Source organism: Sapajus apella, unplaced genomic scaffold (genome assembly GCF_009761245.1).
Source record: "Sapajus apella isolate SASKATOON/1434 unplaced genomic scaffold, GSC_monkey_1.0 scaffold226, whole genome shotgun sequence".
Classification (NCBI taxonomy): domain Eukaryota; kingdom Metazoa; phylum Chordata; class Mammalia; order Primates; family Cebidae; genus Sapajus; species Sapajus apella.
The window spans coordinates 338,940-351,822 of record NW_022437166.1 but is presented as its reverse complement, the minus strand read 5'-3'; the positions used below and the strand labels follow the sequence as shown (position 1 = coordinate 351,822).

The 12,883-nt window shown below is 44.8% G+C and overlaps 1 protein-coding gene and 2 pseudogenes across 1 annotated transcript in view; 2 read left to right on the top strand and 1 right to left on the bottom strand.

The window, feature by feature from the left end:
• LOC116544650 overlaps positions 1 to 2,122 on the top strand; it is a 16,326-nt pseudogene extending 14,204 nt beyond the window's left edge.
• The window catches only part of LOC116544661, a 383,530-nt pseudogene that overhangs the window by 54,801 nt on the left and 315,846 nt on the right, over positions 1 to 12,883 (bottom strand).
• LOC116544652 (zinc finger protein 726-like) overlaps positions 1 to 12,883 on the top strand; it is a 432,536-nt gene that overhangs the window by 273,313 nt on the left and 146,340 nt on the right. The gene's annotated exons all lie outside the window — the stretch shown is intronic.

The following is a 12,883-nucleotide window of genomic DNA, read 5'->3' as shown; positions in this document are numbered from 1 at the left end:
TCAAGGGGTTAGCTTTTCAAAAAAACAGTGCACCAGGAGAGGACTCAGCCCCAGGGCATTCACCTGCTCTCTCGAGAGGCTACATTTCATACATACCTCGGGTTATCTTATATGAGAAAATGACCCAGGAGCTGATATTCATAGAAACTCTAGCAGACAAAGCCATGAGAAGAATCTTGGATTTCCCCAGACAGTACTGAATCCCAGGTCCAAGAAAAAACTGAAGGGTGGCTGACGACCCATCTCCCTATAAAGTTTCCAAAGGGGGCCGGGCGCGGTGGCTCAAGCCTGTAATCCCAGCACTTTGGGAGGCCGAGGCGGGTGGATCACGAGGTCAAGAGATCGAGACCATCCTGGTCAACATGGTGAAACCCCATCTCTACTAAAAATACAAAACATTAGCTGGGCATGGTGGCGCGTGCCTGTAATCCCAGCGACTCAGGAGGCTGAGGCAGGAGAATTGCCTGAACCCAGGAGGCGGAGGTTGCGGTGAGCCGAGATCGCGCCATTGCACTCCAGCCTGGGTAACGAGAGCGAAACTCCGTCCCCCCCAAAAAAAAAAAAAAAAAAAAAAAGTTTCCAAAGGGAAACCTTGACTCAAAAACATTCTGATAAGATAGCTGTGTCTAGGGAAAATAGAAATATATATATATTTACAAACAGAAAACCAATCTTTTTAAATGTGCCATCAAATGCTTTGTCAAAAAATGATTAATCAAAATAGGTATCAAAATGTACACTAAAGGACGAATCGTTTTGTTTTTGTTTTTGTTTTTGTTTTGAGACGGAGTTTCGCTCTTGTTACCCAGGCTGGAATGGTGCAATGGCGCGATCTCGGCTCACCGCAACCTCTGCCTCCTGGGTTCAGGCAATTCTCCTGCCTCAGCCTCCTGAGTAGCTGGGATTACAGGCACGCGCCACCATGCCCAGCTAATTTTTTGTAGTTTTAGTAGAGACGGGGTTTCACCGTGTCGACCAGGATGGTCTCGATCTTTTGACCTCGTGATCCACCCGCCTCGGCCTCCCAAAGTGCTGGGATTACAGGCGTGAGCCACCGCGCCCGGCGACAAATCGTTTTATAATGTGAATTAGGGAGAGGAAATTGGTGAATGGGAATGTCAAAAGGAACTAGATATTAAGTATTTTACTGCAAGGCAGAGTCAAGCTAGAGAAATACAGGGTAGAGACAGACTTGAGGTCCTGCTTGGGACACATGTGAAAAACGCAAGGAAACTGCAGATCCCTGTGGGGTATGAAAATATTAAGTGGCTGGCAATTAGGCTGAGGAGGCTCTAGTACCTAATTTCAACTTTTAAAAAATCTAATTCGACGGGGCATGGTAGCTTACACCAGTAATCCCAGCACTTTAGGAGGCCGAGGTAGGTAAATCACCTGAGGTCAGGAGTTCGAGACCAGCCTGACCAACATGGTGAAACCCGTTTCTATTTAAAACACAAAATTAGATGAGAGTGGTGGCGTATGTCTGTAATCCCAGCTACTTGGGAGGCTGAGGCAGGAGAATCGCTTAAACTCGGGAGCCGGAGGCTGCAGTGAGCCGAGATGGTGCCATTGCACTGCGGCCTGGGCGACAGAGTGAGACTCCGTCTCAAAAAAAAAAAAAGGGCCGGGAGCGGTGGCTCACTTGCACAGACGCCGACAAGAACGGTCTTTTCTGAGGATCCGGCAAGATGGCAGAGGCAGAGTAGAAGAAAAAAACGGACCTTCCACAGGTTCGCTTACTGCTGCATGGACCTGGATCAGCTGCTGGACACGTCATATAAGCAGTTGATGCAGCTGACAGTCCACGCCAGCGGCGCGGCTGAACCCGGGCCTGCGGCGGAAGCAGCACTCGCTGCTGAAGCGCCTGCGCAAGGCCAAGCAGCAGCGACCACCCAAGAAGCCGGAAGTGTTGAAGACGCACCTGCGGGACTTGATCATCCTGCCTGAGTTGGTGGGCAGCATGGTGGGCGTCTACAATGGCAAGACCTTCAACCAGGTGGAAATCAAGCCAGAGATGATCGGCCACTACCTGGGCGAGTTCTCCATCAGCTACAAGCCCGTGAAGCACGGCGGGCCGGGCATTGGGGCCACCCGCTCCTCCCGCTTCATCCCCCTCAAGTAGTGGCTCTTCTAATAAAGGCACAGATTTAAAAAAAAAAAAAATCCAATTCAGGTGAATTTTTTGTAAATTACTACATTGGGGGAAAAATTCAGGCTTAACAAACTGTAAACTGCCAATTAACTTTAGATTGCATAACCAAAAATTTCCATCTTCTTGGTACGAATTAAGAAACTACGTAACTGTACCCAAACAACTATTGAATTTGGTTTTCACCATTATTCACCTTGCAAAACTCTTTCCGTCAAACCCCTTCAATAGACCATAAACTATAACCCATAGCTGAGTGCTCTACAATTTTAGAATCGCTCTTTGATTAAATTCTTTAATATTTTTGCGGCGACTTTCATAAATTTTTAACAGGAGAAAACAGGAACTGGGAACCTCATGGACCAAAGCTCTTGGCATTCCTGAACCCGCACCCCGAGTCAGGATTCTCCCCGATGACCCTCCTGTGGTCCCCGCACAATCTGAGAGAGACGCGGTGCTGCGGGTGCAAAGCTGCCCAAAGCGGGCTCCAGGCCAGGACATAGTCACTGTGCAGAGAAGAGACGGAACGCCCAGGGCCAGTTGTCAGCACAGCCTCCATCTTATGGCTGAAGGGGACTGAGGCTGAGGTGGGCAAGGAGTTAACTAGGGATACAGATTGTGGAGCTGACTGCGGTGAGGCCAGAGTCCGCCACAGCCACTTCCCACCGGTTCCAACCAGCCCCTTCCCCGCTCTCGGGATGTGGGACCGGCACTCTCACCATTTCTCGGCTGCCAGGGGGGTCCTGGAGTCTTAGCTGTGGATCTCCCAATACCGCAGGTCACGGGGCCTCAGAGGATGGACCTCTAGGAGCAGAGAACAAAGACCACTGAAGACGAGACCCAGAGCTCCAGCAGCAGCGCGAGACAAAGGCCCCGCCACATCCCGGAAACCGCCCTTTCCGCTCCAGCTGCATGCCTGATTGGACAGCTTCCAGCCCAGAGTCCCTGATTGGATAATGTTTAAGGCCCCCCCACTTCAAGCCCTGAGTGACAGAAGATATGATCAGACGCTGCGCTGAATGAAGAAAAAGTGACAGCCTAGGTTGCAGCCTTTTCAGGAAGGGCTTCCTCCCTGAGGTAAGCCAGGCCCACCCCAGAGCACAGGAAAAATCTCTTTTTTACTCTTTCTCTTTTTAAACGTATTCGAAATGTGAACAAACATGTTTTACTGTCATATTAATACTACATAAAATTTTTTCTTAAGAGTAAATCAATTTTTACTTTACTAATAGTGGATTATCAATACTAAAGGCCGGACGTAGTGGCTTACGCCTTTAATCCCATCAATGTAGGAGGCTCAGGCGGGTGGATCACCTGAGGTCAATTCAAGACCAGCCTGGTTGACATGGTAAAACCCCTCTTCTACTCGGGCGTTGTGGTGGACCCCTGTAATCCCAGCTACTAGGGAGGCTGAGGCAGGAGAATCGTTTGAACCCAGAAGGCGGAGTTTGCAGTGAGCCGGGATCGCGCCATTGCATTTCAGCCTGGGCAACATTATTTTAATCCTCTTTAAAAAAAAAAAAAGAATTTGAAACAAAGTTTTTTTTTTCTTTTTTTGAGATAGAGTCTCGCTCTGTCGTCCAGGCTCAAGTGCAGTGGCATGATCTCAGCTCACTACAACCTTCGCCTCCCCGCTTCAAGCAATTCTCCTGCCTCAGCATCCCAAGTAGCTGGGACTACAGGCGTACGCCACCACGTCCGGCTAATTTTTGCATTTTTAGTAGAGACAGTGTCTCACCATGTTGGCCAGACTGGTCATCAACTCCTGTCCTCGGGTAATCCGCCCGCCTCGGCCACCCAAACTGCTGGGATTACAGGTCTGAGCCACGGCGCCCGGTCCAACCTTTATTTTTAACTAGACAAAATGTTTCTAATTTTCTTCGTCAAAAAGATATTTTCCATTTGTTTATACACTCTTTTTTGTTGTTAGTTTTTGAGACAGTCTCGCTCTGTCACCTAGGCTAGAGTGCAGCGGCGCAATCTCAGCTCACTGTAACCTCTGCCTCCTGGGTCCAAGCTATTCTCCAGCCTTAGCCTCCTGAGTAGCTGGGCACCAGCACCCGCCACCATGCCCAGCTAATTTTTGTAGTTTTTAATAGAGACAGGGTTTCGCCATGTTGCCCAAGCTGGTCTGGAGCTTCTAAGGTCAAAGTGATCCACCCACCTCAACCCTCCCAAAGTGCTGGGATTACAGGCATGAGCCACCGCGCCCAGCGTTTGTTTATACACTCTCTATGGAAGACTGTTTTTATTACACCTAGTAGTTTTAATTATATGTATATAAATTACATTAACACTTAACCAAATTTTTAGTGAAATCCCCACAAAGTAGTTTGGAACTGTTTTGTGTCGATATTTTTAGATAAAAAACATTTTATGTTATTTTATGTTTTTTTGCAATTTTTTTGTTAACTAACAGATCTAAATATATTTAGTTTTTATATCATATAACAAAAAAAATTCTGGTCAGATCTGGTGGGTCATGTTTTTAATTCCAGCACTTTGAGAGACCAAGACATGAAGACTATTTAAGCCCAGGAATTCAAGACCAGCCTTGGCAACATGGCAAAAACCTGTGTCTACAAAAAATACAAAAATTAGCTTACCATGGTGGCCTGTATCTGTAGCACCAGCTATTCAGTGGCTAAAGCAGGAGAATTGCCTGAGCCCAGGAGGTTGTAGCTACAGCAGCCTTCCTCCTTCTCTGGGGTTCAAGCGATTCTCCTGCCTCAGCCTCCTGAGTAGCTGGAATTACAGGCACCCACCATCAAGCCTGGCGAAATTTTGTATTATTAGTAAAGACGGGGTTTCACCATGTTGGCTGAGCTGGTCTTGAACTCCTGACCTCAGGTGATCCACCAACTTCAGCCTCTGAAAGTGCTGGGATTACAGGCTTGTGCCACTGCACCCCGCCCTAAAGGCTTTTTAGATGAATATTTAGAGTTTCCTAGGTACACAATTGTATCATCAGTGAACAGTGGCAATTTGACTTCCTCTTTCCTGATTTGGATGCTGTTTATTTATTTCTTTGCTCGGGCTAAGGCAGACTTCCAGTACTATGTTGAATAGAAGTGGTAAGAATGGGCATTATTGTCTTGTTTCAGTTCTCAGAAAACATGCTTTAAACTTTTTTCCATTTAGGGTAATGTTGGCTGTGGGTTTTCCATAGATGGCTTGCTTTTTTTTTTTTTTTTTTTTTTTGAGACAGAGTCTCTCTCTGTCACCCAGGCTGGAGTGCAGTGGCGGTTTTTTGGCTTACTGCAATCTCTGTCTTCCAGATTCAAGCAATTATCCCACCTCAGCCACCCCAGTAGCTGGGACTACAGGCACTCACTATCAATGAGTACCGGTTTGCCTGAGATTATAAGAACACGTTACCGGCCGGGTGTGGTGGCTCATGCCTGTAATCCTAGCACTTTGGGAGGCTGAGGTGGGTGGATCACCTGAGGTCGGCAGTTCAAGACCAGTCTGACCAACATGGTGAAACCCGGTCTTTAAAAAAAAAAAAAGGCCGGGCACGGTGGCTCAAGCCTGTAATCCCAGCACTTTGGGAGGCCGAGGCGGGTGGATCACGAGGTCAAGAGATCGAGACCATCCTGGTCAACATGGTGAAACCCCGTCTCTACTAAAACTACAAAAAATTAGCTGGGCATGGTGGCGCGTGCCTGTAATCCCAGCGACTCAGGAGGCTGGGGCAGGAGAATTGCCTGAACCCGGGAGGCGGAGGTTGTGGTGAGCCGAGATCGCGCCATTGCACTCCAGCCTGGGTAACAAGAGCGAAACTCCGTCTCAAAAAAAAAAAAAAAAAAAAAAAGAATATGGCCGGGCGTGGTGGCTCATGCCTGTAATCCTAGCACTTTGGGAGGCTGAGGCGGGTGGATGGATCACCTGAGGTCAGGAGTTCAAGACCAGCCTAGCCAACATGGTGAAACCTCATCTTAAAAAAAAAAAAAAAAAAAAAGAAGTTATTTATAGTCAGCTATGGAATTTTGACAGGTGCTTTTAAGTGCAGGTTTCTGATAACTTTGGAGACTGCAACATTAGAACAGAGAAAAAATTTTCAGGACTCTCATGGAGAGCTAAAATGTTAATGAATATCAAGCGGAAAAGGAGTTTACTGCATAAACTGAACTAACAGCAGAAAAAAGTAATACATTTTTTTTCTTTTTTCTTAAAATGCTGCGAATCCTTTGTTTTTTTTTAGAGTCAAAATTTTTTTTAGCTACTTACAGTTTTTAACAACTGAGGGAAGTATACTTTTGGAAAAAAAATTGGAGCATATTTATTCCTCTTTACCTAATTTCTTCAGAGTGTATAAACCTATTGTTAGTTTTAATTTATGGAAATATAGTTATTTGCATAAGTGGAATCAGCATTTTTTTTTCCAACAGGGCACAACTGCAGACACTGGTAATTTCACCAAGAGTTTGACTGGAATAAGGTGCTTTCCTTGAAGAAACTGTGCTGAATTTGTAGAGGCAATATAAGCCTTTTGGGAAACCTGTCCACCTACTTTGTCTACACAGTCCCTGTGCAGGTTTTCTGACTTGTGGTAAGTAAGAAATGTCATTTCCTTTTTTCTTTTTTTTTTTTTTCAGCTGGAGTTTCCTTCTATCGCCCTGCCTTGGGTACAATGGTGTGATCTCAACTCACTTTAACCTCCGCTTCCCAGGTTCAAATGATCCTCCTTCTTCAGCCACCTGAGTAGCTGAGACTCTCACTACAGATGCACGCCATCACACCCAGCTAATATCTGTATTTCTTGTAGAGTTTTCACCATGTTAACCAGGCAGGTCTCGAACTCCTTACTTCCAGTGATCCATTCACCTTGGCCTCCGATAGTGTTGGGATTACAAGCATAAGCCACCATGCCTGGCCAGGAATGTCACTTTCTGACAGAACCAGAAGCCTGAAGTTGTCTTGGGACCCCAAGAAGAGAGAAATTTACCCATCTGATAGGTATTTGATGGTACAAACCATGACTGGACTGGGCTTTTAAAAAGTCTTTTCTGACAGTCTTTTAATGGAACATAGTTACATCAAAGCGAACTTTAAAAACCTATGTGAAAAATAATTACTTTTGCTGCACTTTATACAAACAATCAGGCCAAGTATAAGACTAAAGCTTTTTATGCAAGTAAATCAGTTTTACCATGATTTGTCTTTAGTAGAAATGAAAGACTAAAGAGAGAAAAAAATAGATATTGCAAGAACTATGGTACGCCTGTTATTAGACTCTAGTCTCATTTGTTATTTTTGAGTGTTTTTCCAGCTATTTAGACCAATTCTGCTTATTCCTGTGACCACACCAGTGATCTCTGACTGCAGCTCAAAAGAAACAAGAGAGATGGGTAATATAAAAATCTGGATCAGTATTCTAATTTTGAACATGTATTGGAATCAGCTAGCAAACCCATATCAGCTTTGTTCCAACATTTGCCCAGTTCATGGAAAGCCTCCTTATTTAATTTACTTGGGATAATTTTACTTATTTTGCTTTACTGTTGTGGATTATATTGCTGTTATGCTTTTTGTGTAGAAATGCAGAATAAGCTAGCTCAACGTTTTCTTAAATAAAACACTTAATTTTGCAGATATTATCTTTTGTCAGAACTCAAAAGTTATAAATGGCCCTTGTCATACTGATGCTTTCTCACCTGACTAGGCATGGTGGCTCTTCCTTCTAATCCCAGCAATTTGGGAAGCCAAGGTAGGTGGATCACCTGAGGTCAGGAGTTCAAGACCAGCCTGGCCAACATGGTAAAATTAGCCACCATGCCCAGCTAATTTTTGCATACTAAAAATGCAAAAATTAGCTGGGCATGGTTGCAGGTGCCTATAATCCCAGCTACTCAGGAGGCTGAGGCAGGAGAATTGCTTATACCTGGGAGGCAGAGGCTGTAGTGAGCCAAGATCACACCACTGCACTCTAGCCTAGCGACAGAGTAAGAGTCTGTCTCAAAAAAAAAAAAAAAAAGAAAAGAAAAGAAAAAATTAAAAAGAGAGTCAAGTCACCTTGGTGCTGGGCCAAGAGATACTTCACAAACCTCTCATTGTGCACAGCTGAAGCCGCAGAAAAATTTGACCTAGGTGCTGGGCACAGCAGTATGTCCTGAAAGAAGGGTGAGCCTGTCGAATAACATCACCTGTGTGAGGGACAAAAAGGTATGTCACAATGCCTTCTGTAGGCAGAGGACAGGCTGGAGGATTATATCACCTGTGTGCTGGACTCATTGTTTCACAATGGCCTATTGGACAAAACACAAGCAGGTGAGTCACATAACTTAAGTGCAAGGAGTCAAAATTCTCTCTATGGGCAGAACCAAGACAAAAGAATAGATTCACATCGACTAACTGCTGGGTGGAGCAAGATGTCACTGCCCAATCTGTGGGCAGAGCCCAGGCAGGAGAGTAAAATTGCTCACTGCTAGGCTGAGATATATGTCACAATCACAGCTGCAGGAAGGTCCAGAGATGAGACTAACAATCTTGCACATGTCTTGGTTCTAGGTATGAGGGGCACACCTCCTGTATGTTGGCTCTAGGTATATGACCTACAATCTCAACAGTTTACTAAATCTATTCATAAGAGCCTCAATCCCTCCCACAAACTGTGTCCCTTTAGTCGAGTCAAAGCCTCACAGATATTCTGGATCTTGGCCTTAGAGTCACCAACCCATCTGTGAACTGAATGCATGTATGAATCAATTTTTCAACTTCAAATTTCTTTGGGTATGAGATTCAGAGCCTCAAAAGTGGGCTGTGTTCATGTGGAAGAATGACAATATTTACTGCCAGCTGGGTGTATATGTGAGTGTCATAATCTCACCTCTGTGCCATGCTCTGTTAGGACACTCGTTGTACCACCGAGGGGTTTATATAATATATATTGAGGTCACAGTATATTCTGAGACCTTTGTGCTTCTACAGACTCATGATCCTACCTGTGGCCCCAAACCTGGAAAGGAAAGTCAACATCTCTCCATTGAATACATCCAGGTAGAAAAGATCTAACATGCCAGAATTAGAAATGGCTCCCCACCTATCTACAAGAAAAAAACAAACCCGGGGGCCGGGCGCAGTGGCTCAAGCCTGTAATCCCAGCACTTTGGGAGTCCGAGGCGGGTGGATCACGAGGTCAAGAGATCGAGACCATCCTGGTCAACATGGTGAAACCCCGTCTCTACTAAAAATACAAAAAAAATTAGCTGGGCATGGTGGTGTGTGCCTGTAATCCCAGCTACTCAGGAGGCTGAGGCAGGAGAATTGCCTGAACCCAGGAGGCGGAGGTTGCGGTGAGCCGAGATCGCGCCATTGCACTCCAGCCTGGGTAACATGAGTGAAACTCCGTCTCAAAAAAAAAAAAAAAAAAAAAAAACAAACCCATTCAAAGGGGGCGAAAGATATGAACAGATGCTTTTCAAAAGAAGACATTTATGAGGCCGACAAACATGAAAAAATGCTCATCATCACTGGTCATTAGAGAAATGCAAATCAAAACCACATTGAGATACCATCTCATGCCTGTTAGAATGGCGATCATTAAAAAATCTAGAGACAACTGATGCTGGAGAGGATGTGGAGAAATAGGAACACTTTTACACTGTTGGTGGGAGTGTAAATTAGTTCAACCATTGTAGAAGACAGTGTAGCAATTTCTCAAGAATCTAGAAATAGAAATTCCATTTGACCCAGCAATCCCATTATGGGTATATACACAAAAGATTATAAATCATTCTATTTCAAAGACACATGCACATATATGTTCATTGTGGCACTGTTTACGATAGCAAAGACTGGAACCAACCCAAATGCCCATCAATGATAAAATGGACAAAGAAAGTGTGGCACATATACACCATGGAACACTATGCAGCCATAAAAAAGGATGTCATAATTTCATCCTTTTATATGGCTGCATGCCCTTTGTAGGGACATGGATGAATCTGGAAACCATCATTCTCAGCAAACTGACACAAGAACAGAAAACCAAACACTGCATGTTCTCACTCATAGGAGGGTGTTGAACAATGAGAACACATGGGCACAGGAGGGGAACATCACACACTGGGGTCTGTTGGGGATGAGGGGTTAGGGGAGGGATAGCAGGTGGTAGGGAGGTTGGAGGGAAATAACATTGAAAGAAATGCCTGATGTAGGTGACAGGGAGACGGAGACAGCAAACCACAACGGCATGTGTGTACCTATGCAACAGTCCTGCAAGATCTGCACTTGTACCTCAGAATTTAAAGTACGATAAATGATTGACACTGATAACATGTATTTTAATATATATAAAAAAAGAAATGAGTCCCCATCCCAACTGTAGCTACATGTTCACATATAATAGTCATAATCCGAACTGTGGTCTATGTCAATGTGCGAAATTTAGGACCTCTCCAATGGACTCTGTCCATCTGTAAGGGTGACAGTCTTAACAGTTGGTGGTATGTACATATAAGAAACACAGTCTTACCTGTTTAGTGTGCCCTATAATGACACTTTGTGTACCACTCAAGGCTTTATATAATATGTGAAAGAGTAGTAGTCATTTAGGACCTTATTACATAGAGAGGATTCATAATCTCATTTTCCTAAGTCTAGCTGTGGGAGACAGTATCTCTTCCATTGCTGGTTTGAGGTATAAGAGCAATTAACGCACCTGTGAGCCGGCCAAAATATGTGTCACAATTCTACCTGTGGGTAGGAAGTGAGCAGCAGATTCACATCACATAGGTTTTTGGCAAAAATATGTCACAATCTTTCCTGAGGTCAGAAACCAGGCAGAAGTCATATCACCTAGGTGCTCAGCCATAGATTTATTATAATTCCCTCTTAAAACAGAGTACAGGCAGCAGAGGCATTTCACCTGGGTGCTAATCCCAGCAATATGTCAAAATGCTCTCTGTGGGCACAGCCTTGGCAGAAGAGACACATCATCTGCTGTCTGGGTCAAGCAGTATATTATAACATTTTCTGTGGGCAGGATGCAGGCAAAAAAAGAGAGTTACATCACTTAGGTAATGGATGCAGAGATATTTTGCAAGACCCCTCATGGCAGGGCCAAGGCAGGAGCCTCCCATTCTAAAGGAATGATGCCCAGCTATGTGTAACAATACCCAAAATATACAGGGCCCAGAGAAAACAGAAAAGTAGCATAATCTCGGTGCTGGGTTTAGTGATGTGTCAAAATCCCCCATTTTGTCAGGGCCCAAGCAGAAGAGAGCCACATCACCTTGGTGATGAATGAACAGATATGTTATAATATCGCTGTAGGCAGAGCTCAATCAGATTTGCATCAAAAAAGTGTTTGATCCAGGCAGGAGAGAAAAGTCATAACACCTAGGTGTTAGGCCCAGTGACTTATCACAATCTGTTCTTGGGCAGAGACCAAGAAGTAGAGGGAAGTCACTTCCCCTGGGTGCCAGGGCAAGTGATATGCCAAAATGCCCTCTGTGAAAAGTGCTATGGCAAAAGTACAGGCTCACATCACCTAGACGCTGGGTTCAGTGATATGCCACAATTTCACCTGTATGACCTATAGGCAGAAGGGTCAAATCACCCAGGTGCTGGGAAGAGCTGTATGATACAATCATACGTGCAAAAAGTCTAAAAATGAGATTAACAATTCCACACATGTCCTGGTTCAAGGTATGAGAGCCACTACCTACTGTATGTTGGGTCTAATTACATGAGTCACCATCTCAAAGGTAAACTAGATTGCTATATAAAAACTTCAATTCCTCCAATAAACTGTGTTCCCTTAGTGGAGTCAGAGGCTCACAGGCATGCTGAATCTTGTTCTGAGGGTCACCAATCCACCTGTGAATCAGATCCGTGTATGTGATTCAATTTTTCAACTTTTGGCAGACTTTGGGTGTGAGGATCAGAACCTCAAAAGTTGGCTGGGTTCATGTGGGAAAATGACAATCTTGACTGTCTGCAGGGTGTGCACAGGTGTGCTGTAATCTCACCTGTGTGCTTGGACCTGTTTGTTAGGACACTCTCTGTACTATCCTAGGGCTTTATATGGTTTGCATGAGAACCACAATCCAGCCTGAGATTTTTATGCTGGTATAAACCTATGATTGTATCTATGTCCCTAAACCCAGGTATGAGTCAACATCTCTCCAATTTCCTGGGTTCAGATAGGAGAGCCTCACCTTCTTATCAGCTGCATTTTAAGATGTTTTGCTATCCCAAATCTGGCTGAATGGTTACATATGACAGTCACAATTCCAACTGTGGACTGCATCCATGTGTGAGATTCACAACTGGGGTCTGTCCATCTGTGAGGGTCACAATTTTTTTTTTTTTTTTTTGAGACGGAGTTTCGTTCTTGTTGCCCAGGCTGGAGTGCGATGGCGCGATCTCGGCTCACCGCAACTGCCGCCTCCCGGGTTCAAGCAATTCTCCTGCCTCAGCCTCCTGAGTAGCTGGGATTACAGGCGCACACCACCATGCCCAGCTAATTTTTTTGTGTTTTTAGTAGAGACAGGGTTTCACCATGTTGACCAGGGTGGTCTCAATCTCTTGACCTCATGATCCACCCACCTCAGCCTCCCAAAGTGCTGGGATTACAGGTGTGAGCCACAGCGCCCGGCTTGAGGGTCACAATTTTAACAGGTGCTAGGTTGTGCATACGTGCAAGTCAATCTCACCTGTGTGCTGGGCTCTGTGATGACATACTGTGTACAATCCAAAGGTTTTATACCATATGTGAGCGGGTGGTCA